This window comes from Pholcus phalangioides, unplaced genomic scaffold (genome assembly GCF_987345545.1).
Source record: "Pholcus phalangioides strain wild (caught in Gottingen) unplaced genomic scaffold, Ppha-v1.0 ptg000002l_1, whole genome shotgun sequence".
In the NCBI taxonomy this organism is placed as follows: Eukaryota; Metazoa; Arthropoda; class Arachnida; order Araneae; family Pholcidae; genus Pholcus; species Pholcus phalangioides.
In genome coordinates, this window is record NW_028301595.1 from 17,027,229 (window position 1) to 17,051,227 (window position 23,999).

General features: G+C 37.4%; 1 protein-coding gene across 1 annotated transcript in view; it reads left to right on the forward strand.

The window, feature by feature from the left end:
* Window positions 1-9,246: 9,246 nt before the first annotated feature.
* The window catches only part of LOC149089584 (uncharacterized), a 53,663-nt gene continuing 38,910 nt past the window's right edge, over window positions 9,247-23,999 (forward strand). Inside the window, exon 1 of the mRNA XM_089239197.1 lies at window positions 9,247-9,390. The gene's annotated coding sequence lies outside the window, so the exon portion shown is untranslated. The remainder of the gene's footprint in view (window positions 9,391-23,999) is intronic.

Genomic DNA, 23,999 nt, shown 5'->3' on the forward strand with positions numbered 1-23,999 from the left:
GGGCCATATGGCCTCCGGTTGAGAACCACTGATCTAGACCATAGTTTTTCAACCTTTTTTGTCCCACCGCCCCCCTTCTTCAGAATTTTTTTTCTCCCAACGCAATCCAACCCATAAGATCCTATGTTATACCCGTAGCTTCTACCGCCCCCCCCCGGAACATTCCATCGCCCCCCAGGAGGCGTTAACGCCCACGTTGGGAATCACTGATCTAGACGGAGGGAGCCGAATAATTTTTCATCTTGTTTTTTCTTAATGTACTAAAAATTTCCTAGAAAAGAACCCACCAAAGATCCCGGCTCTCAATGAGCACGGCTCCAGATATAACTCCCAACGCCAGGGACGTCTCAAATGCGTCACGGGGTCCCCGGGTAAATGATGTTCAGAGGCGGTTACTCGGTTTTCTGCACAGTTATCCATTCCCCAAGTGCGGAATGATTTTTTTAATACTGTTTTTCAAATTTACCGAAGAAAATACACCACCAACGATCCCGGCCTAGGGAGCACGGCTCCAGAATGGGATAGTATCACTTCTCCCATCGCCAGGGCCGCCTCGAGAGCATCGTGGCCCCTTCCCCACCGGGAAATTAATATTCAGAGGCTCAAATATGGCTGAAATTGCCAGCCTATTGATTTACATATTTACCATGAAATCATATAAGAAAACAATAGTTTATCATATAAAATAAAGAGACTTCAGCTTGGAGGGTCTCGGAATAGTTTTTTTATACTGTACTTTAAATTTACTGGAGAGGAGCCTAGAACTATCCCGGTCTAGAAAACGCGGCTCCAGGATGGGTTATCGTGCATCTCTCAATGCAAGGGGCCGCCTCGCGAGCTTCGTGGGTCCCAGGGAAAATAATTATGTTCAAAGGCCGTTATATCTGGTTGGAATTACCAGCCTGCCAATTAAATTATTTTATAAAATACCGGGTTTTTCCATATTTACTCATCGCTGGCCCGAGGGGAAGACTGACAAGGCCCCAGCCGTGAGGCCGGAATGATTTTTTATACCTTATTATAAGCATAGCCCCCCACAAGGATCCCTTAGGAATACGTGAGGATCACAATTTATATATAATAAAAAACAAGGGTAGGGCTGACTGGGCTCTAGCCCTATGGCCCCCGAGACAAATACCATAATTTTTTTTTCATGCTATAAATTCACTATAGAAGACTCGTGAAAAATCTAGCTTTGGGGTTCGCCAAAGATCCCAGCCTAGGGAACCTGACCCAGAATAATAAATATAGCGAAGAAAGGCCCAGCAAAAAAAGATTCCGGCCTATACGGAGCATGCCTGGAGAATTAGTTACAATCACTTCTCCCAACGTCAGGGCCTAAACCAACTAAGCAACTGCAGAATTACATTAAGCACCTCTGAAAAACTAGCAGTTCCGAATTTTTATAGTTACAGTATGTACAAATTTTACTGAATTCTTGTTTTGAAATGTATTTGTTTTAGTTTCCGACAGATGGCGCGTTGATATTTCTGATTGAAAATTTCGTAGCAGCAGGATTTCCGAATGTTTCGAATTTGAAAAGCCAGGTCAGGCCAGGAATATCTAACTCGGTGTTCCCCCCATAGCGGGCAGTATCGCCCCCCTGGTGGGCGGTGGAATGGTGCAGGAGGGCGATCGAAGCTATGGATTTAATATAAGATCCTATGGGTTCACTTGAGTCAGGGGGGGCGATGAGAGAAAAAATTTTCTGAAACAGGGGGCGATGGAATGAAAAGTTTGGGAAACTGATCTAACACTGATCAATATTGGACCTCAGGACGGGGCCCGCTATTGTGATTTTTGTGAGGCGAACAGTGCCGTCTTAACGCATTGGTCCACCCGGGCACGGCTCTGGGGCCTCAGAATTTAGTAAAATTTTTCGAGAGTTTTCCAGGTAGGGTCTCAGAAAAATCACTTGGTCTGGGAGTCCATGATGTTCTTAAGACGGCCCTGGTGAGGAGTGGGGCAAACATGATTTTGCCGCCAACCCCACTATAAAATTAAATGGATTTTATAACAACGTTTTTCATCCCACTTAACATTAGCCCCCCCCCCCCCTAAATTTTGCCGTCCGGGACAGATCACGGCTGCCTCTATTCTACCGTATAATATAAACGGTCCAGGGCAGATGTTCCTTTTGCTGCCTCCTCCTACTCTCTAGGTCACCAATATTATTTAAGACGACTCTGGAGGTAGGAATGAAGAGATTTCTCAATTATTCAAAATTAGTTTCTTCCCCTTTCGAGAAATTTGCAGATTTTCACATTTTTTTGTTTCTTTTACACAAAAATTTATTGCAGAGGGGCTTGTAAAAAGTTCAGGGTGGGCTCGTAACAAAAATGTTCGCCAGGAGCCCCCCTTCAAGAGAGGAAAAATAGAGGGTGGTTCAGGGCAAGTGGTTCCGAAAATGGGCAATATCGCCCCTTGGTGGGATATGGAATGGTCCGGGGAGGGGCGGTAGAAGCTACGAATTTAACATAGGATCCTATGGGTTTTCTTGAGTTAGGGGGCGATGAGGGAAAAAAATTTCTGAAGAAGGGGGCGATCGGAAACGAAAAGTTTGGGAAACTATGGTTTAGGGCTTTCTAAGTTGAGTTTAGAATATTAACCATTTTTTTTTTCTATAGTATTTAATTTTGAAGAGAGTTTTCAAATACAGTCGAATCCCGTTTTAACGAATACCGTTATAACGAAAATCTCGTTTTAACGAACACTTTTCTAATCCTCAAATAAGTATGTTTAGGAACAATGCAAACAACCTGAAATTCCTTTGTAACGAAAATTTCGTTATAACGAAATGATTTCTCCGGTCTCTTGGAGTTCGTTATAACGGTATTCGACTGTAGTAATAACTACACATAGTTTTTAGTCCAAAATCTAAAATGCCTGAAATATTTGAAATAATTTTTGATTTCTAACAAAAAAGAAATAATCCAAAAATAATTCACTCCAATTCAATTTTCCAGAAAAGATTAAAAAAAAAAATAATAATAATTCCACATAATGTATATTAATAAAATAATAATTTAATGAGACAGAGAGAAATTGAAGAAAAATCGCAAAAAACAATAAAATTTCATTGAAATTGAATTTTTTTTTCAATTTAGATACCGTAGGATGCCCGCGATGAATTTGAAAATAGTTTAAAAATTGAAGGAATAGGTATATTTGAATGCGGTTTCTAGTAAAAAAATTATTCTCAGGAAGACTTTTGTTTGGAACGGAAAGAAAAAAATTAGTTCAAATTGTGTCGATAGAGAGCGCTTCACGACCAGAGTGATTAGACCTCCTCCTCTCCTAACCAGATCATGGCAAGCCGCTTTGTCTTAATCAAGAGATTTCAGCACGTGGGGTCGATGAAGACCTAGACTATGCTGAAAGTAGAGTGATTGGACCTGAAGCTTTCTTCAATCTCTTCGCTGTCCGAAATGTTCGCAAAGCTTCAGCCGGTGATTCGTGGATGAGCTGTGAATTGTACACCATGGGAAGGACTCAGACTCTGCGTATTTCCAGTGATTTGTTTTCGTGCAGCGTCATCTATCGACAAACATTTGAACTTTTTTTAAATGTACCAAAAAGAAATGTTTCTTTCGTGAGAATAACGTTTTTGCAAACCGCAATTCACATATACCAATTCCTTTCATTTTTATGAATTTTTAAATTATTTACGAATTCATGGGACACCCCTGTATCACAATAATTTCAATATTATTGAACAATAAGACTGAATGAATGAACGCCAGGGGCTCTGCCACCGGACTTATCCCGTTGCCGAGATCTCTTCCAGCCCAGCTTCGTGGCAGTCTGGAACAAAGTGAGTGCACCTAACAGCCTGAGTGTGTAGCTAGTGTTGTGCTTGATATTTCAGTGCTGCTGCCATCTATACTTGAAATCGTGAGTGAAGTGTAATGATTGAATATTTGTTACGTTGTAGGCCTGTTGCTCTCTGTGGCGAGACTTTTCAACGGGGAGATCGGCTCGCATTCGCGCCTTGAAGTGGGAAACCACAGAAAACCAACTTCAACCGACCACCACTGTGGCGCCGGTGGGGTTCGAACCCGGATCCTCGCGATGGGAGTCCGTCACTATGACCACTCGACCACCACAGCGGCTGAACATTAAGACTAAGCTTTTATAGGAATTTTCGATTTTAACTTTAAAAAAAAAATTATTACAGTCGAATCCCGTTATAACGAACTCCAAGAGACCGGAGAAATCACTTCTTTATAACAAAATTTCGTTATAAAGGAATTACAGGTTTTAGCATTGTTCCTATTTAAAGTTATCTGGGGGATTAGAAAAGTGCTCGCTGAAACGAGATTTTCGCTATAATGATATTCGTTAAAACGGGATTCGACTGTATTTAATAATTTTAATATATTTTTAATATTTAATATTATACCGGGTGATTATAAAAAAACTATCCCGACATATGGGCCCCTAACTATGATACCATTCACAGAAACTGAATGAAATTTTGGCATAAGGTATTTTGAGGTATGCGCTCAAGAATGATATGGAAAACAACAGTGTCACTCTAACAGTTACGGTTACAGTGAGAAAATTGCGAAAATATCAAATGGCAACACCGATCTCCATACTGAAAAACACTAAATAGCGTTGGAATGGCACCTGTAGCATGAAAATCCCCGGAGCTAGGCAAGGAAAAAGTAAAAAGGACTTTGCCATGCACCAGAGCATTAATGTTCGTCACACTTCGGCTGAGATCCCAGCCTGATTAGTCCTCCACAAGGTCATGTGGAAAATTTGTGAAACACAATAAAATGCTTTATTTTATGCTGCTTCTCTGCCCTTATTGGTTGTCCTCACTTTTAGCCTATCTACCGCCGGAGATTATCATGCTACAGTTGCCGTTCGAACGCTATTTAGGGTTATTCACAATGGAGATCACATTCCAATACAAAAAACTTGGTGTTGCCATTTGATATTTTCGAAATTTTTCTCACTGTAACCGTAACTGTTAGAGTGACACTGTTGTTTTCCATATCATTCTTGAGCGCATACTTCAAAATACCTTATGCCAAAATTTCATTCAGTTTCTGTGAATGGTATGATAGTTAGGGGCCCATATGTCGGGATAGTTTCTTTATAATCACCCTGTATATATATTTATGTGAATTTTGCACTCCTCCAGAACTACTTGATTGCCAAATGTTATTATCATAATGGTTTGAATAATATTGAACAATAATTGAGAATTTCGTACATTATCCTAAATACTCGGTAAGCATTTGATTTTCTCAAATAATTATTTTCCAATTTATATATTATTTATCAAAATATTATCATTACAATAATTTCAGTAATGTTGAACAATGTTTCAGACTTTATACAAATTTCATACATTTTTTTTAAAATTAATTGATTATCATTTAATAATTTTAATATTTTCTAACCCATATACCCTATTAATCTTGAATTATTATCTTCATTATAATAAGAATAATACTGAACAACATTTCGGACTTTATTGGAATTTCATATTTTATCTATAAAAATTTACTTGGTTATTCGTTATTTATTTATCATTTAACAATTTTATCGGACAATTAAATTTGATAATTTAAAAAAAATTTAAATAGGTTATGTCAATTATTTGAGTAATTTACATAGCCTATTATTCCTAAAATACTATCATCATAAAAAAAAGAAAAATGTACAATATTTCAGAATTGGGTATTTTATCTAAAAAACTACTCGGCCATATTAGTAATTTATTTATCATTTAATAATTTTATAGCCGATTATATGGCTATTTGTTTAATTTTATGGCTACTGTACTCAAATTTTATTGTAATTTAAATAGACTATATTAGTTATTCAAATCATTCATATAGCCTATTTTACCTAAAATATTATAATTTTAATCAGAATAGTATTGAACACAATATTTCGGAATTTATGGGAATTTTATATTGAAAATTTTCATAATAATTTCAATTTATAGGCTATATTAGTTATTTAAATAGTAATACTTAAATAATTCATATAGCCTATTAGAATAATAACGAACAATATTTCAAAATATATGGGTATTTTATGTAAAAAATTACTTGGTTATTCAAAATTTATTTATCATTTGATAATTTTATTATAATTTAAATAGGCTATGTAAATTATTTAAATAGTTCATATATTCCTAAAATACTGTCATTTTGATTAGAATAATATCGAACAGTATTTCAGAATTTATGGGAATTTTGTATTTTGTCTAATAAAAATAACTTGCTTATCATTTAATAATTTTATCAGCCTATTAAACTGAAAATGTTCATTGTAATATAATTTAAATATATAGGCTACATTATTTATTTAAATAATAATATTTAAATAATTAATACAGCCTATTATTCCCAAAATATTATCATCATTATAATTAGAATGATATCAAACAATGTTTTTGAATTTATGGGTATTTCATCTAAAAAATTACTTGGTTATTCGTAATTTATTTATCATTCAATAATTTTATCAGCCTATTACAATTAATAATTTTTTTTATAATTTAAAAAAAGGTATATAACTTATTTAAATTATTCATATATAGACTACTATTATTACTAAAATATTATCATTTTTAATTAGAATGATATCGGACAATATTTCATTATTTATTCGTATTTTATCTAAGAAAAATTACTTTGTTATTCGTTATTTATTTGTCATTTAACAACTTTATATTGCCTATTTTTGACTATTTATTTAATTTTACTGCTATTATATGGCTATTTATTAGATTACATGTGAATATTATATTTAAATTTTACTATAAATTAAATAGGCTATATTAGTTATTTAAATAACTTACATAGTCTATTTTTTCTAAAATATTTTTATCATTATAATTATAATAGCATTGAATAATTTTTCAGGGAATTTCGTATTTTATCGAAAAAAATTAACCAAAATCTAAAATTTTATTAGCCTATTGAATTGGATAGTTTTATTATAATTTGAAAAAGTAGGCTATGTATAAATGGTTTGTGTATCGAGCCTATTATTAAAATATAATAATTTTATTATAAGTTGAATTCATAATCATACGTTATTTTCTCCCTTATTGATATCTTCTGATAATCTCGTGACTGATAACTAGAGCCCGAATTATATGCAAATGCATTAGTGGCAATCACATATTTTAGCACTTTTTAATAATTAGTGCATATAAACGTAAAAAAACACAGAAATTTTAGAATAAGTGCATATTTTTAGCATTTTTTTAAATATTAATCGCATTGTACTAATGTTTGCAAGATTACTTTTTATCGTTTTATTCTTCAAACAATAGGGTTAATAGGGTAACTCAAGGGGGGGGGGGTTAGCATCGCTAGATCGATGTGATCCGCCGAGAGGTGTCATGTATATGTTACCGGCAAAGTATGAAATCCATACTTTGCCGGTAACATATACAGGGTGATCAGCGAATAAGCCCTTATTTCAAAATTAAATATCTCTACAACAAAGATCAATAGAATTATGCGGTAAACGGTACGTTTATTAGCAAAACTGTAAGAATGTTGTACAGAAATTTCGAAAATTTAGTTTTTTAAAAATTTTTTTTAAAATTTAAAAAAACAAACAAAACTGGAGATTTTGGGGTTCCGAAAATCCTCATTTGTGTGAAGAGAAACCACTGCATTCGCCTAAAGTTACTGCATGGGTGGTATGCGCCAGAGGCATTATCGGCCCCTTCTTCGTGCGAGAAACGATCACTACTGAACGTTACGTTACAATTTTGGAACAATTTGTCAGCACTCATGGCGCATACCACAGCCCATGCAGTAACTTTAGGCGAATGCAGTGGTTTCTCTTCACGCAAATGAGGATTTTCGGAACCCCAAAATCTCCAGTTTTTTTTTTAATTTTAAAAAATTAAAAAAAAACTAAATTTTCGGAATTTCTGTACAAGATTCTTACAGTTTTGCTAATAAACGTACCGTTTACCGCATAATTCTATTGATCTTTGTTGTAGAGATATTTAATTTTGAAATAAGGGCTTATTCGCTGATCACCCTGTACATTCGGACCTGCTGCACTCTGTCGTTGCTGACTCGCCTGCAATGTATTATTCCCCCTGTGGTGGTGGTCATGTGGAACACATGCTGCTGTAATAAACGATTTGGAGTCATTCTATTCGTTATTTGCATATCTTTTCTTTGACTTGTGTACGTCAGTGCCACCCATCGGATGTTCTTCGACTTTTTTTTTTTCCTGTCCAAAAAAATTCCCGTGACCTAGCGATGCTAACCCTGCAAACCGTTTTTTATTTCGGTTATTTTAACGGTATTTATGAATTTCTAAAGTTTCTACGGACTTTTTTCCCACCCAATCTTATACCAATTTTACCAATCTTATTACCAATCTTTAACGCTGATATTTTCGAAATGACGAGAGGCACTGATTTCTGCTCTCTGGATGATTTTCCACAAGGATTTCCATTCTTATTTTCACATTTCTATTTTAGGTACTTTTGGTGCATATTTCAGCATTTTTAGTGCATACTTTTGTAGCGCATATAATCCGGGCTGTAGTGATTTCAGTACGGATACCATATTCCCAAATCGTGCAATACTTGTCCTAAAGTTACCCCGGCTCACAGTACCCATTTTCCAATTTACAGAGCCAGTTACTCCTAAAATATCATAATCATTATATAAAATAGACTAATATTAAAAAATACTTCGTAATAGAAATATTATATTTTATCTAAAAAATTACTTGGTTAGCATTTGATAACTTTAGAATTTAAGTATTAATTAAATACTTTCAATAATTGAATCAATAATTGAGTTAATTTGACATTTATAATAGTTATTATGTGATATCTCTCCTATGTTATCTTATGATTATCTCGTCACTGATAGCCTGTTATCACGTAGGCTCCCGGAAGAAGATTAACAATAATAAATAATATACAATTCAGCGTTGGCAGATGTGTTAAGCAATGTGTCGGCGGTACAAAATTCTCCTGACATGTTACCGCGAAGCGCCTACTTAATTAGAGTGATAAGTGTCCCGTCGTTGTGATAATTTATGCCTTTCCGACCCCAGGAACCAAACTTTTTACTCTCGGTAAACAAATCGACGCCACGTGGCTACCAACTTGGCGAAGTTCTTTCAACACGGTCTGCAACAAGAAAAAGGAAACAAGGCCAATTATATATATATATACATATGTTTTATTTTTGTTTCATTTTAGTGTTTACTCTCACAAGTTCCGCGTATAAACTTTTCAGTTTGTCTTGTGGTGCCGTAACGCGAAAGAAGCACGCAAAAGCGGATAAGATACACACGCACGCGCGCGCGATAATTTTGTTATCCCCCCCTTTTTTTGGAATGTTTCATGCTTGTTGGCCTTAAATATGTGAGGTAAGTGATGTGACATCAGTTAAAGAGTTAATTCATGTGTGATATATCTTTATATTTTAAACCGTACTAATCCGAACATCCCAGGAAAAGTATAAAATAGAAAGGGTGAAACCCAGTCTCTGGAAGGTATCATGGGCCGATGCTCCCCCACGCCATCCTGCAAGCTCGCCCAATGAATGGGGTGTCTCGTGAACTAGCGGGCCTTTGTTGTCCCCTCGCATTTATCCGACCTTAGGAGGTATGCGACAAGTGCAGCCGCACCGGGCCCCGCTTTTTCTGCGGCCCCGCACTCACAGTAAACTATGGGAGGCTTTCCTCAATTTTCTTAGATTATTTCTTGCTATAATTCTGAATTTTGTTTTACACGGATAATTCTAAATTTTCATCAATCAATGAAACCAATAATTTCATTAATTTCTCAATCTCCATCAGTTCTGTAGTTATTTCTTTCCTTAATTCTGAATTTTCTTCCATTAACTGTGTAGTTATTTCTTCCATTAACTCTGGAGTTATTTCTCCCATCAATTCTGAATTTTCGTCAATTCTGGAATTTTTTGTTCCTTTAATTTTGAATTTTCACCAAAAATAGTTTTATTTCAAAACAACATTTTCTTCCGTTAATTCGGAATTCTCATTGATTTCTGAATGTTTTTTTCCCCTTCCGTTAGATTTGAATTTTCATCTGATTTCCAGAATTTTTTGCTTTCGCGCATTACAGAATTTTGCATTCGCTCGAATTTTTAGTTCCATTTTCCAAGTTTTACAAATAAACTTTTGTAAAACTTTTATAGAGTAATCCCGGCCTGATACTGATGCGGACTGTTTCGTAGGGATCCTCCGTAGAAATGCTATTTTTTCCACAAATGATTGTTTCCACATTAGGCCCTGGATCAGTGAGGTTCGGCCTAGCTTTTTGTCTTTTAATCTTCGATCAATAAAATTCGGTTTACTAAAATCGATTAAAAAAAAGGAATATGAATATATAAATTGGTTTGATTAATAGGTATCAATATAAATCAATAGAATATCAATATAATTGGTTTGGAAAAAGGATCCTTTCAAAAATTCTCTTTACAAACCATTGTTGCTGAACGCATTATTTTGAAGAAAAAAATTATCGCTCTCGTAGTTTTTATTTAAAGTTAAACTTTAAAGTTTAAAGCATATTATAATTGCCTAAAGATACATTTTCTTCCGGAAATAATTGTTACCAAAGCATTGTTCAAAAAATATTATTGCCAGTAGTCACCTCTCTCTTTCTCTCTTCAAATCATATTTATTGCTGGAACCGTCTGTTTTGGAAATCATTGTGTTGCTGAACGCATTGTTCAAAAACTACTATTGCCTGAACCTAATATTGAAAAATCTTTTTTTGGTTGAACGCAGATTGTTCAAAAACAATTTTTGTCAGAAGTCACATATTTGTTGTCAGAACTGCCTGTTTTGTAAATCAATGTTGTTGAACGCATTGTTGAAAAATCATTATTGCCAGAAATCTCTCTTTGAAGCGTATTTCATTGTCAGAACAATCTCTTTTTAGAAATCGTTGTTACAGAATGCATTGTTCAAAAACCTGTTTTACTTTAAGCCAACCTTTGAGAGACATAATTATTGTTAGGACCGTATCTTTCAGAATTCATTGTTGTTGCGCACATTGTTCAAAAACCATTATTACCAGTAGCCTCTTTCGAAACATATTTATTGTCAAAAGATACTGATGACGAGGACCATGATGTACAAAAATCATTGTTACTAAACGCATTGTTCGAAAGACGCAATTACCAGAAGTTACTGAATCATTGATTTTTCAGAATCTTGTGTCTTGTGTTTTAGGCTTCATTAATACTTAAAGCATCGTTGAAAACTCGTTAATATAAAAGATCTCTGTGTTCAAAAACATATCTAAACAGAGTCTTCTCTTTCAGTACGCGTTATAGAAAGCATTGTTGAAAAGCATTGTTGAAAAAGCATTGTTGAAAAAGGCATTGTTGAAAAAGCATTTGGTACCGTATGTGTTGTGGAAAAAACTTTTAGCGAATGCATTGTTCGAAACTATTGTTGCGCAAAAGCACAATCTGAATCAGAATTTTTTACCAATTTTTATAACATAAGTGACCTGCGGTGCTGCTCGAACGCTGAATTTAGTGGCCCGCGACACGTTTTCACACCAATGAAGTGGCGCGCGAAAACGTTGAACATCCTTGGTCAAGAATGTAATTTCCCAAACTTTTTATCCCATCGCCCCTCCTTCAAAAATTTTTCGTTCCCATTGGCACCCAACACAAGAGCCAACTTATAGGATCCCACACTAAACCCATAGTTTCTACCGCCCTCTGGACCATTTTTTCGCCTCCAGGGGGCGGTATTGCCCACTTTGGGAAACACTGGTCTAGAACATAGTTTCTCGAACAGTTGTTCTTTCGTCCCCTTCATTTTTTGTTTCTTCCATCGTCTAGAACTCGCCCATCCATAAAATCCTATGCTAAATCCAAAGCTGCCTCCATCGCCCCCTACCCCAGAGGGGGATATTGCCCGCTTTGGGAAACACTGCTCTAGAACAAGGGTGTTCAATTTTTAGGAGAGTGCGGGCTACTTCATTGATTGGAAAATGTTTCGCGGGCCACTGAATTAAGTTATATAGAATAGCACCGCAGGTAACTTAAGTGATCTGAAGATATACCGCGGGTCACTCAAGTGAGTTGGGAATGTTCCGCGGACCTCTTGAATGATCTGGAACTGTGCCGTGATGATGTGTAAATGTACCGCGAGTCACTTAAGAACGTGGCACTGATTCGCGAGTCACTTGAGTACGTGGCACTGATTCGCGAGTCACTTGAGTACGTGGCACTGATTCGCGAGTCACTCAAGTGTTCTGGAACTGCGCCGCGGTGATCTGTAAATATGCCGCGGGTCACTTAAGGGATTTGGAACCGTCGGGTCACCCAAGTGATCTGGACCTTTGCCACGGTGATCTGTAAATGGGTACCATGGGTCATTTAAGTGATCTGTAAATATGCTGCGAGTCACATGAGGGATTTGGAACTGTACCAGTTCATATTTTTACAAAATTATATTGCAGATCGTCGGCCCCATCAGATGACTCCGAGGATAACATTTGGCTTACGGGCTATGGGCCGAACATGTATGCTCTAAAATATATGTCTATTTAAATCACCATTTCCATAATACAGTCAAACCTCGTTAGTGCGTCACCCGGTTAACTCGTCACTCCGCTTACCGGATCACTTTTTTGGAAGTTCCAATTTTCCTCAAGCAGGAATTGGTACAGCTCTATGGCTTACTCCGTTTAACGAGTCACTCCGCTTATCAAGTCATATTTTTGCTCTCCCAAGAGTGACTTATTAACGAGGTTTGACTGTATATGTATTTAGGCAAGAGGACGGGGGGGGGGGGTTCCAAAAATCAGTATCAATAACACTACCGATAGCATTGAACACTAAACAATGTAAATTATAAAAATTATCTTCCCCAACACACAATTGGTTGTTTCAATCAAATTTTATTTTTTCACCGATTACAAAAAATGTTCACGTAACATCGACAAATAAATAACATTTTATTAGTAATTATTAAATGTTATGGCATGACATTTATCAATGAATAACAATAGAATGTAATATCACAATAAATAGTGGATAAATAATAATGATCCGTACAATCCTAAAACCACAAGGAGAAATAAATGTTATTGCCATTTATATCAATTATAACATTTGACAATAATTATATGAATAAATGTAATTATTTTCATATATGATTCCATATTTAAGAAATTTCTTATTTATTAATGAACGAATTTCTCAGAATTTTTTTCAAATTTTCAATAAATTCTTTCGGTTGTAATTTATACAAATACATATACAACGCCACAACAGGCAAATTGCCCAACGAGGTGGCTGACTTAAGAACATCGTGGATCCCCGAGCTATTTTTTTTGGAGGCCCTACCTACTACTACTACACCACTCATGCACCACTCATGAAGAAGATCATGCAAGAACGGGACGACTGACGAGAATCATTAAACGTGACAGACGTGCAACCCTTCCGCAAATTGCTGCAGATTTCAATGCTGGGCCATCAACAAGTGTCAGCGTGCGAACCATTCAACGAAACATCATCGATATGGGCTTTCGGAGCCGAAGGCCCACCCTTGATGACTGCACGAGACAAAGCTTTACACCTCGTCTGGGCCCGACAACACCGACATTGGACTGGAAACACGTTGCCTGGTCTGACGAGTCTCGGTTCCAATTGCTTCGGGCTGATGGACGTGTACGGGTATGGAGACAACCTCATGAATCCATGGACCCTACATGTCAACAGGGGACTGTTCAAGCTGGTGGAGGCTTTGTGATGGTATGGGGCGTGTGCAGTTGGCGTGATATGGGACCCCTGATACGTCTAGATACGACTCCGGCAGGTGACAGGTACGTAAGCAAAGCATCCTGTATGATCACCTGCACCCATTCATGTCCATTGTGCATTCCGACGGACTTGGACAATTTCAGCAGGACAATGCGACACCCCACACGTCCAGAATTGCTACAAAGTGGCTCCAGGAACACTCTTCTGACTTTAGACACTTCCGCCGGCCACCTAAATCCCCAGACTTGAACATTATTGAACATATCTGGGATGCCTTGCAACGTGCTGTTCAGAAGAGATCTCCACCCCCCCTCTTACTCCTACGGATTTATGGACAGCCCTGCAGGATTCATGGTGTCAATTACCTCCAGCACTACTTCAGACATTAGTCGAGTCCATGCCACGTCGTGTTGTGCCACTTCTGCGGGCTCGCGGGGGCCCTACACGATATTAGGCAGGTTTACCAGTTTTTTTGACTCTTCAGTGTATATACTGTTAAAGTTTCATTGTTTATGTATTAAAAACGGAAAACAAATTAATCATGTGAATTGGAAATTGAAAATTTCAAAACGTTTCACAAATTACGGTATATATACTGTGTATATATATGCAAATACATATATTGTAAAAAATTCCTTGTTTATGAATGAAAAATTGATAAACATATTGATGATGAGAAGAAATTGAATTTGAAAGCAGTATATGAAATTGCAAAAATTCAAAATTTAAATAAACCGTAGAATTCAAAAATGAAATTAATCGAAGCGAATACGAATATACATGCGTTATACAGTTTATTTATTACCATTGGATTTATTATATAGAAAATATTAAAGAAAATTTTTTTTTGAAACATTCATATCATAAATTTTCTGTAATTTACAAATGTATGCTAATATTTTTCCGCTTCATAAAATGTAAATTTTATAACGGACACGATGGGAACGGAAATTTTGTCCGCTGACAGGAATCGTGTGTCCATTGAAAGGTATTGAAAGAGTCGCTGTTAGGGGTGTGCGACGGGTGAGGTCTCACTGAGTCCTGCACTTACGGCAGCGGTCTTCAACCTTTTTCCAGTCGCGAGCACCGCCTGTATCCATCATCAAAAAGAAGAGCACCTTTACAGCAAGTTTAGCATACGAACGCATGAAATGACGGTTATTTCAATCCTTGAATACAATTCATCTAAGGTGTTCGATTGGAAAATTGATCAAGCACTCGCGAGCACGAAATCAGACACGAGCATCGAGCACTCTGGGTACTTCAGGGAGCACCGTGGTGCTCTCGAGTAACGGGGTGAAGATGCCTGACTTACGGCGATGATATTTTTTTTTCATAAATTTTGCATTTTCATCCATTCTGGAATCCTGAATTTTCATCAATTATGAAAATATGCATTTTCGTCTAGAAAGAAATAATTCTGCAATTCAATTGTTCTTTTATAAATTCTGAATTTTTTTTTCATTTATTCTGAAATTTTCTTTCATTTATTCTGAAATTTTCTTTCATTTATTCTGAAATTTTCTTTCATTTATTCTGAAATTTTCTTTCATTTATTCTGAAATTTTCTTTCATTTATTCTGAAATTTTCTTTCATTTATTCTGAAATTTTCTTTCATTTATTCTGAAATTTTCTTTCATTTATTCTGAAATTTTCTTTTATTTTCTGAATTTTCATAATTTTCATTTTCTGAATTTTCATAATTTTCATTTTCTGAATTTTCATAATTTTCATTTTCTGAATTTTCATAATTTTCATTTTCTGAATTTTCATAATTTTCATTTTCTGAATTTTCATAATTTTCATTTTCATAATTTTCATAATTTTCATAATTTTCATTTACCGAATTTTAGTAATTTTCATTTACCGAATTTTAATAATTTTCATTTACCGAATTTTCATAATTTTCATAATTTTCATAATTTTCATTTACCGAATTTTAGTAATTTTCATTTACCGAATTTTAATAATTTTCATTTACCGAATTTTCATAATTTTCATTTCCTGAATTTTAATAATTTTCCTTTTTTTGAATTTTCATAATTTTCATTTTCTGAATTTTCAATTCCACCGTCCATTAAGAATGTATAAAATCTTTTCCCCAATATTATAAAGACGCTTCTGGCCCGGCGTTTTTCGAAGGCGTCCTTAATTGAAACCAGGTGTCACCTCTGTATAGGATTCGGGTACGCGTATCACAGGTCGGGAAACGCTTTGCAGAAAGAAATGAGGAAGAAAACACGCGCGCAGGAGCCCATTCCTTCTACTCAAAAATAGAAACGAGCCTCTCAACAACAACAACGGGAAGAAAAAATAAAAGACCCATTGGGCTCTTTTCACTTTTCCAGCTTATTGGCTTTTGGAAGTATGTGTAAAAAGAAGAAACACAAATACACACACACTACTGTACGCATATGTATTATATCGCGCGAAGAGAAAAGGGCCACTTGAAGAGAAACTTCGAAGGGCACCTGCCCTAACCCCCCCTCCCCCCCCCCAAAAAAAAAAAGAATCTTCTAGAGCAAACAAACAAATCTTTTGTTTCTGGAAATGGCGTCTGGTCAGAAATAAATGAAAGAATAACAACAAACTGATAAACTTGGAGCACTTTCAAGAAGTCCCTCGTTACTCTCCCGAACCGCGATTAATAATAACAATAAGAACCATTTCTTTTTTTTTGTATTGCGAGTCACGTGATTTTGGGTCTTGAAGCCCAGTCTTTGTTTGCCGCTGCTGCATTAGGCCTCGCACCTCTTCTTCGTCTTTCAGCATTGAAATGCCTCGCCGTTTGAAAATGTTGAGTGGCAAAGGGCCTTGGAGTGGTGGTTGATGGTCATTGCGAAGAAAGTTACAGTTTTTGCCAAGCGATGTTGCGGCGGCCCACACTCAGTCAGCGATATTCGTACGTGAGTGTATCTCGGAGTGAAGATTGATTAACGAATTCGAAAATAAGACGCACGCTGGCTGGTTTTTTTTTTTTGAAGACGTCTCGGGTTCTGGAATTGCATGGATTATTTGGTATGAGAGCTTTAGGATTTAATAATCCTCGCGTATTAGATTAGTACTAGAGTAGAAGCCGGTTATTAGAATCACTGATAATGTTATCGTATGGGTATTGTTATCACTTTTTTTTAGAGGACGGAACGGACGAATACCTCCTAGAAATACTGGAGGTAATGAACGGACCAATAGCATAACACGGGGAAAAAATTTTGTTTAAAGTTATTCGGACAGGTGATAAAGGAGGCCACAAAGGAGGCACGGGAGAGACAAAGCCCATTGTTGTACGTGGCGGAAGGGGGGGGGGGGAGTTGAAGGAAACCGATGAGATTGGAAACTATGATTTTCAAGAGCATGTAAATATGTGAGATGCTACTTCCCAGGGCCGCAACTAGATGCTTGGTCAGCCGGGGCAAGCACGCATTTTGGCGCCCCCTCATAATGTCGAAGGAGAGGTTAAGGAGTGAAATTTGCGCCCTCTCTAGTCCGGCGCCCGGGGCACCAGCTCCGCCTGCACCCCCCTAGTTGCGGCCCTGCTACTTCCAGCTTAAGTGCTGAAACTAAAGTACTCAAGCCCTAAAGTACGAGCAACTTGGAATCTTCTTTTTTTTTGTTTCACATTCTTGTCTCATTAACACGAGGCCTCGTGCAACGGCCCGTGCATTAAGACTGCTCTGACACCTAGGAGTGCCTAAAAAGCCGTTATAAATCCAGTTCTTCCCATTCTGGGTTGCATTTGGCTGAATTTCTAACCTATTCTAATAATCTGAAAAAAATCAGTAATTTGAATAATTTCTATACCTAAAAATATAGGCATTTCCCTTCTATTGAAAGTGGCCTAGCATTCGTATTCTTTGGATCAGTGATGGGCTTGCGGGCCGGGACATATTCTGACATTGGTACATAACTGGAATTTTTATGCTTAGTGAATGAAGTGGCGGAATGTAAGGTATACTCTCAAGACTGCCACGGTTTCATTGCAAAGCAAGACAATGGTTTGACAGTTTGGAGACAATTGACAGGCAGTGGTTTTTACAATGAAAGTAAAAAAAGAGTGTATTTTTTAAAAACTATGCATATCTATTGGGACATGTTTCATTTTTCTTGCACATGAAAAAGTTTTCATGTTCAAAGGGGACCCAAAGAATCAATCATGGACCCAAACATGATTGCCTTAAACAAAACATCATAGACCCATCAGGGGAACCAAACAATCCTTCTCCATTGAATGAATTTACTTTGAATTCTGAAATGTGCTCCGGGCCGGATAGAACCTTTAAGCGGGCTGCACTTTGCTCATCACCACTACCTTAGATAATGCTGTGAAAAATGTATCATGACCATGGCCCACTACATTGGGTCCCCCAGGTCAGTATTTTTAACGGGCTCCCCTCTACAATAAGTTTATAGATGATATCTTCAACCTTTTTCTAGTCGCGAGCACTTGCCTGTACCCATCATCAAAAGAAGAGCACCCCTTATAGAAAGTTTAACATGTACAAATGCAAGAAATTGACATAATTTCAATCCTTGAATGCGATTTGTACAAGGTGGGTGTTAAATCGAAACGTTGACCAAGTGCTCGCGAGCACGAAATCGCACACGAGCATCGAGCACTCCAGATGCTTCGGGGGAGCAGCACCGTGGTGCTCGCGAGCAACGGGTTGAAGATGCCTAGTTTATAGCGTGAAAATAAATAAGTAATGAGATCTATGCCCCGGGCTCCTGATTTTGAGCCCTATCAGTCTCCCACCCGAAAGAGGTCGGCCATTCTTCAATAGTCATTCGTCAAGAAAGATCCTCGCAAGTTATTTGTCGTCGAAGAAGTTTGCGTCTGAAGATCGCCGATAAAATTTACGCACCTTTAAATCACATCAAGAGAACCCCGTGCGTTTTAATTGGATTCCCCCTCAAAAAAGAAACGATGACAGTACGTTTTCTCATTGTATTTTTGCATTTTAACGTTTTAAAATAAAATGGCAGGAACCCGAGGCTGTGCCGGAGGAAAAATTAATTTACCCTTCATCATTGCCTCCAACACCCTCCTTTGAACATGAAAACCCTCCATAAAGTTTCAAGGGTCTTTTCTTTATTTGACTCGATTCATGACCCATTAGTGCCAAGAAAGACTCTTGCACAAAAAGAAAAATTAGAGGGTAGGCGCTCAACTCCTAAATGGCGTTCTGCCCGAGACAACGTTTGCCAACTTCCAGAAGCAAAATAAAAAGAGTATAATGGAAATGAAAACATTTCAAGAATGGTGCAGTTTCAGCTTCCTGGCGTTACTCTTTTGCAACCCAAAACTTGTCGACTTCGGAAGATTTCGAAACAGTGGAGGGGGGAACGGGGTGGAACGGGGCCCTAGCCCCGGAACTAAAACGCCTAGCATGTATATTTCATTTACTTCTCTTCTTCTTCAAAGGGATTTTTGCGTAAAGGAAAACGTTCTGGCACAAGAAAAAAAAAAACGCAATCGAAATTGTTATCGTTGGTATGTCGGGAACAGCCTACTGATAGAACTCTAGGCTCGAAGAAGCCCCCCCCAATTTTTTTTAATCATAAAATCACTAGAAAGGGAACATAGGTGGCCTGCTAAAATATATTTGGTCTGGAGTCTACCGAAATCTCGGCTCAAGGGCCCGAATATCGGGTGATATTTTCGAAAGTCACGTGACTTATGTTTTTTTTTTAAACCTATTTCGTCCACAGCTCCCTTCAGACCACATTTTCAATGTCCTCCCCAAATACCCGTTTTTTTCAGGGCCCAAATTAGCAATGAGACCCTTTTTACTCGTTATATTGATTGATTTTTTTGTTTGAGTGTAAATCTGTACTGAATTTTTTTCTATAATTGAAGTCGACCTTCACGCCACCTGGTGGGCAATCTTGTGCAGGTTCTGCGCAGGGTCGGTTCAACTTCATCGGCCCTCAGGCACGCTTTGGTGCCCCATACTTAGTTTGGAATTAGCCACTTACGTATTCACATGATTCCTCTCAGAAAAGTATAGAATTAGATCTCACTTCGGGCTGGACTTTGACACGACGTGTGAAGCAGTAATTTTCCCTTCTGTGACTAAAGATCTTTGTTTTGCCAATGAAATATATGTTGTTTAAATTTTATATGGTCCTGGGCATGCATAAATCGGGCCTTGCATGTATACCTCCTGTGGACATAAATCCTCCCCAGATCATGTCTTAATGGGGCCCAAGCGTTGAGGTGGTTCTCAGGGCAGTTCTGCAGGGTTCTGAAAGTAGTCTCAATTTTTCTCACCATATTTAAACGCATTCTGTTTTTTTTTTCGCAGTTTCTGTCCCCCTCCCCCTTCCATTTGAATCCCGCTCGCGGCCATCTTAGAATCGCCACGAAGACATCTCGACAACGGGATCAGTCGGATGGCAGATTTCTAGCGTCTATTCATTCATTGTGGTCCCTCAAAATACCCCAGGACTATAAGAAGGTCACATGGCCCCAGGTTGAGAACTGCTGACTTGTAACGTGAAGCACGGGACGCAATTAGAAATTTCTTCACGTCGAATCACAGAACTTCTTTAAATTGGACGGGTTTTACTTGAGTTTGTGACATGATCTCTAAACATTTGCTCATTGTATCATTACGAAATTTTAGCGTGATATTTTACTATTTATTGTTGAAGTTATGAACCAAAATCTAAGGTCTATCACATATAATTTTTGAATTACTGTGTTTTATAGACGAAATGTAGAATGAAATTTCAAAAAATTTACCCGTATATTAACGTATTTGAATGTAACTTATGAGCATATCATGCAATCCTTTAAATTTGGGTTCGTAACCTGCAGCATTACTTGCTACATGTACTGTGGAAAATCACGGAACACGACACGTCACGCTAATGAACTAAGAATGGGTCGCGAGTGATTCTCAAAAATGAAACGTCCGAATAAGAAATTTATTTTTCATAATATAAGTAGAAATATGTTAAAACTGGCTGAAGACTGGAATAACGCAATGATGGGTTCTTCTTAACAAAAAGGGTGAAAAAGAGGATATCAAGAATTATCGACCAAACTTAGTCTTCTATCAGCAGTAATTTATAAAATCTTCACCGAAGTGCTGACATATAGACTTGAATCCACATTCGACGCCGCCCAACCAAATGAACAAGAAGGTTTTCGAGGTGGATTTAGTACAATGAATCACATCAAAACAATCAGAGAACTCATAGAGAAACACAAGGAATACGAATTACAATTATTTATGGCCTTCATTGATTTTGAGAAAGCGTTTGACTCTGTTTTCACATCTGCTGTTGTTAAAGCTCTAGATGTAATTGGGATAGAGAAGACTTACATCAATATCATCAAGAAAATATATGACGAAGCAACTGCAAAGTTTCGTTTGGATGAAGGAAACGCAAAGATTAAACTTTGAAAAGGAGTCCGACAGGTTGACACTATCTCACCAAACCTGTTTACCGCTGTTTTAGAAGAAATATTCAGAAAACTGGGTTGGGACGAGAAAGGAATTAAAACAAATGGAGAATTTCTCAACCATTTACGTTTTGCCGACGACATTGTTGTTATCAGCAGTAATCCTGCCAAACTAAAAGAAATGATACAAAAACTGGAGAATGCAAGTATTCAGGTGGGTTTGAAAATAAATCTGCAAAAGATTAAATTTATGTTCAACTCCTTTGCTTTGAAGAAGAAGATCTTGCTCAACAACACAGAGATAGAAAAAGTAGAAAGCTATGTACACCTGGGACAAGAAATTACCATGAACAACGGAATCATTAATGAAATAAACAGAAGGATTGGATGGAGCACTTTCGGCAAAAAACTATGTAATTCTGAAGAGCCACATGCCATTATGTCTGAAAAGAAAAGTTTTTAACCAGTGTGTGCTACCAGCCCTGACTCATGAAGCTGAAACATGGACACACTCACAAGCAAGACGATACAAAGGGGCATGGAAAGATGTATGCTAGGCATCAGAAGGAGAGACAGAAAACGAATCACTTGGATAAGGAACCGCACAAAGGTATATGATATCATGGAAAGAATTAAACCTTCAAAATGGGCTGGACATATTGCAATAAGACAGGACAACAGATGGACCACAAGTATTCTGGGTTGGTACCCCTCGTGGCGTTAGACGTCCGAGAGGGCGTCCCCACGTAAGATGGATCGACGAGATCAGGAAAGTGGCAGCAGTCAACTGGATGGCTAAAGCATCAGTCAGAATAATATGGAAAAATTTAGAGGAGACCTTCATCCAGCAGTGGATTGAAAATGGTTGAAGATGATGATGTCAAAACTAAAAAAATGCCCCAACTCAACTGAACAGCTACATATCATGTAATTAATGTGATTTTTTAAACGTAATTTCATTTACTGTAATTTTATCAAATAATACATGCACAATAATCAAAGATCAAGTTAATATTTATACAGGGGGTTTCAGGAAGAATCAACCGATTTTAAAATATTAAAAAAAATTAAAAACACAGAAAGTGATGAGAGTAGCATGCTAATATATATGGAGGAAACATCGAAAGTTTAGATTATGGACAGTGAACAATGCTAGCGTGTCGTTTATGAGGCTTTGTGATGCAGTGAAGTCATTGAAAGTGTTGGAAGGACTCAAAAAATATCGGGAAGAGGGAGTGCGGGGGTTAAAATCATTGCGAGGAGTACAATAGAAAATTCTCCGAAATAATTTTATATAATAAAGCAAGAGTAGCTGCGAAAATATTATCAATATTCAAATAATGTTACAAATCAACTCAAATTATTCTTCCTACAAAACGAACCCGAAAATATTCTTACCCTAGGCCCTGCGTTTGGTAATGGTGACCCTGAAAGTTTAGTTACCCACTCTGCATCATTACGACACGACGCAGATAGGTAGGTAGATCTGTTGATGAAACCCTCCGGAGGATCGGAAGCTAAAAAGCATGTAGGTAGTTATTATTCTCATAATAAAACAGTTCAGCCAACTAAATATTGAAAAGTAATTTGATTTCATTTATTACTGAACACGGAAACTAAAGAACATTCATTAATTTAAAAAAAAATCAAGAATGCAAATCACCCCGGAAAACGGGACATACGCCACCCTATATAAGGTCACCGAGTCACCCATAAAATCTTTGTCTAAAAGAGGGGTCGCGCTTCAAAAAGTTATGGAATCGCTGGTATGAAACATGATATATAAATCATGAATTATCTTATCTTCTTACTGTAATCATGAAATACGGATTTTAAATATGTTCCAAGGTACAGCAGTGAATGAATGAACGCCAGAACTTCGCCACTGGACTTATCCCGTTGCCGAGATCTCTTCCAGCCCAGTTTCGTGGCAAAGTCTGGGACACTTTATTTCGTGTCAAAAAAAAAAGAAGCATTGTCTGGTTCAAAAGTCCATTGTTCTGTTATTTTGACAGAACAAAATAACAGAGCAATGTGTGAAACGTAAAAAAATCAACTATTTTAAAGAACACTTGACGCATGCGCATCACACGACGCAAATCCCCGCACAAGCTGTGACGTCAAGATTATCTTCATCTGCATATCCGCCAGACTTTATTGCACTTTTAGAAAGTAAAATTATGTTTCTAAATCTTTAGATCTATCTGTCAGTTCCTTTGATGGTAGGTGATTGCATTAGAGATACAATAGCCGTGATGTCAACATTTGCTGTATCTGGCCCTGATATAAATACAAATACAACGCCACAACAGGCAAATTGCCCAACGAGGTGGCTGACTTAAGAACATCATGGATTCCCGAGCCATTTTTTGGAGGCCCTACCTACTACTGCTACACCACACATGCACCCCCCCTGAACCCCCAACGAATCGGTACATGCGGGAATGTGCGTGTACGTGTAGTGAAACCTGACGTGAAGTTTTTTTTGTTTCTCTGTAATGCTTGTTATGTGTAGTGCTGCCATCTGCCGCCAGTTTTCCCTAACTATGAGTGAAGTGTCATGATTGAATGATTTATCGTTGTAGGACTGTTGCTCTCTGTGGCGAGACTTTTTAACGGGGAGATCGGCTCGCATTTGCGCCTTGAAGTTGGGAACCACAGAAAACCATCTTCAGCCAACCACCACTGTGGGGTTCGAACACGGATCCTCGCATCACGAGTCCGTCACTATAGCCACTCGACCACCACAGCGGCTTGATCACCACAAATGATCTTGATATCTTTTTTTCGTGATGCTTGGTATGATTGA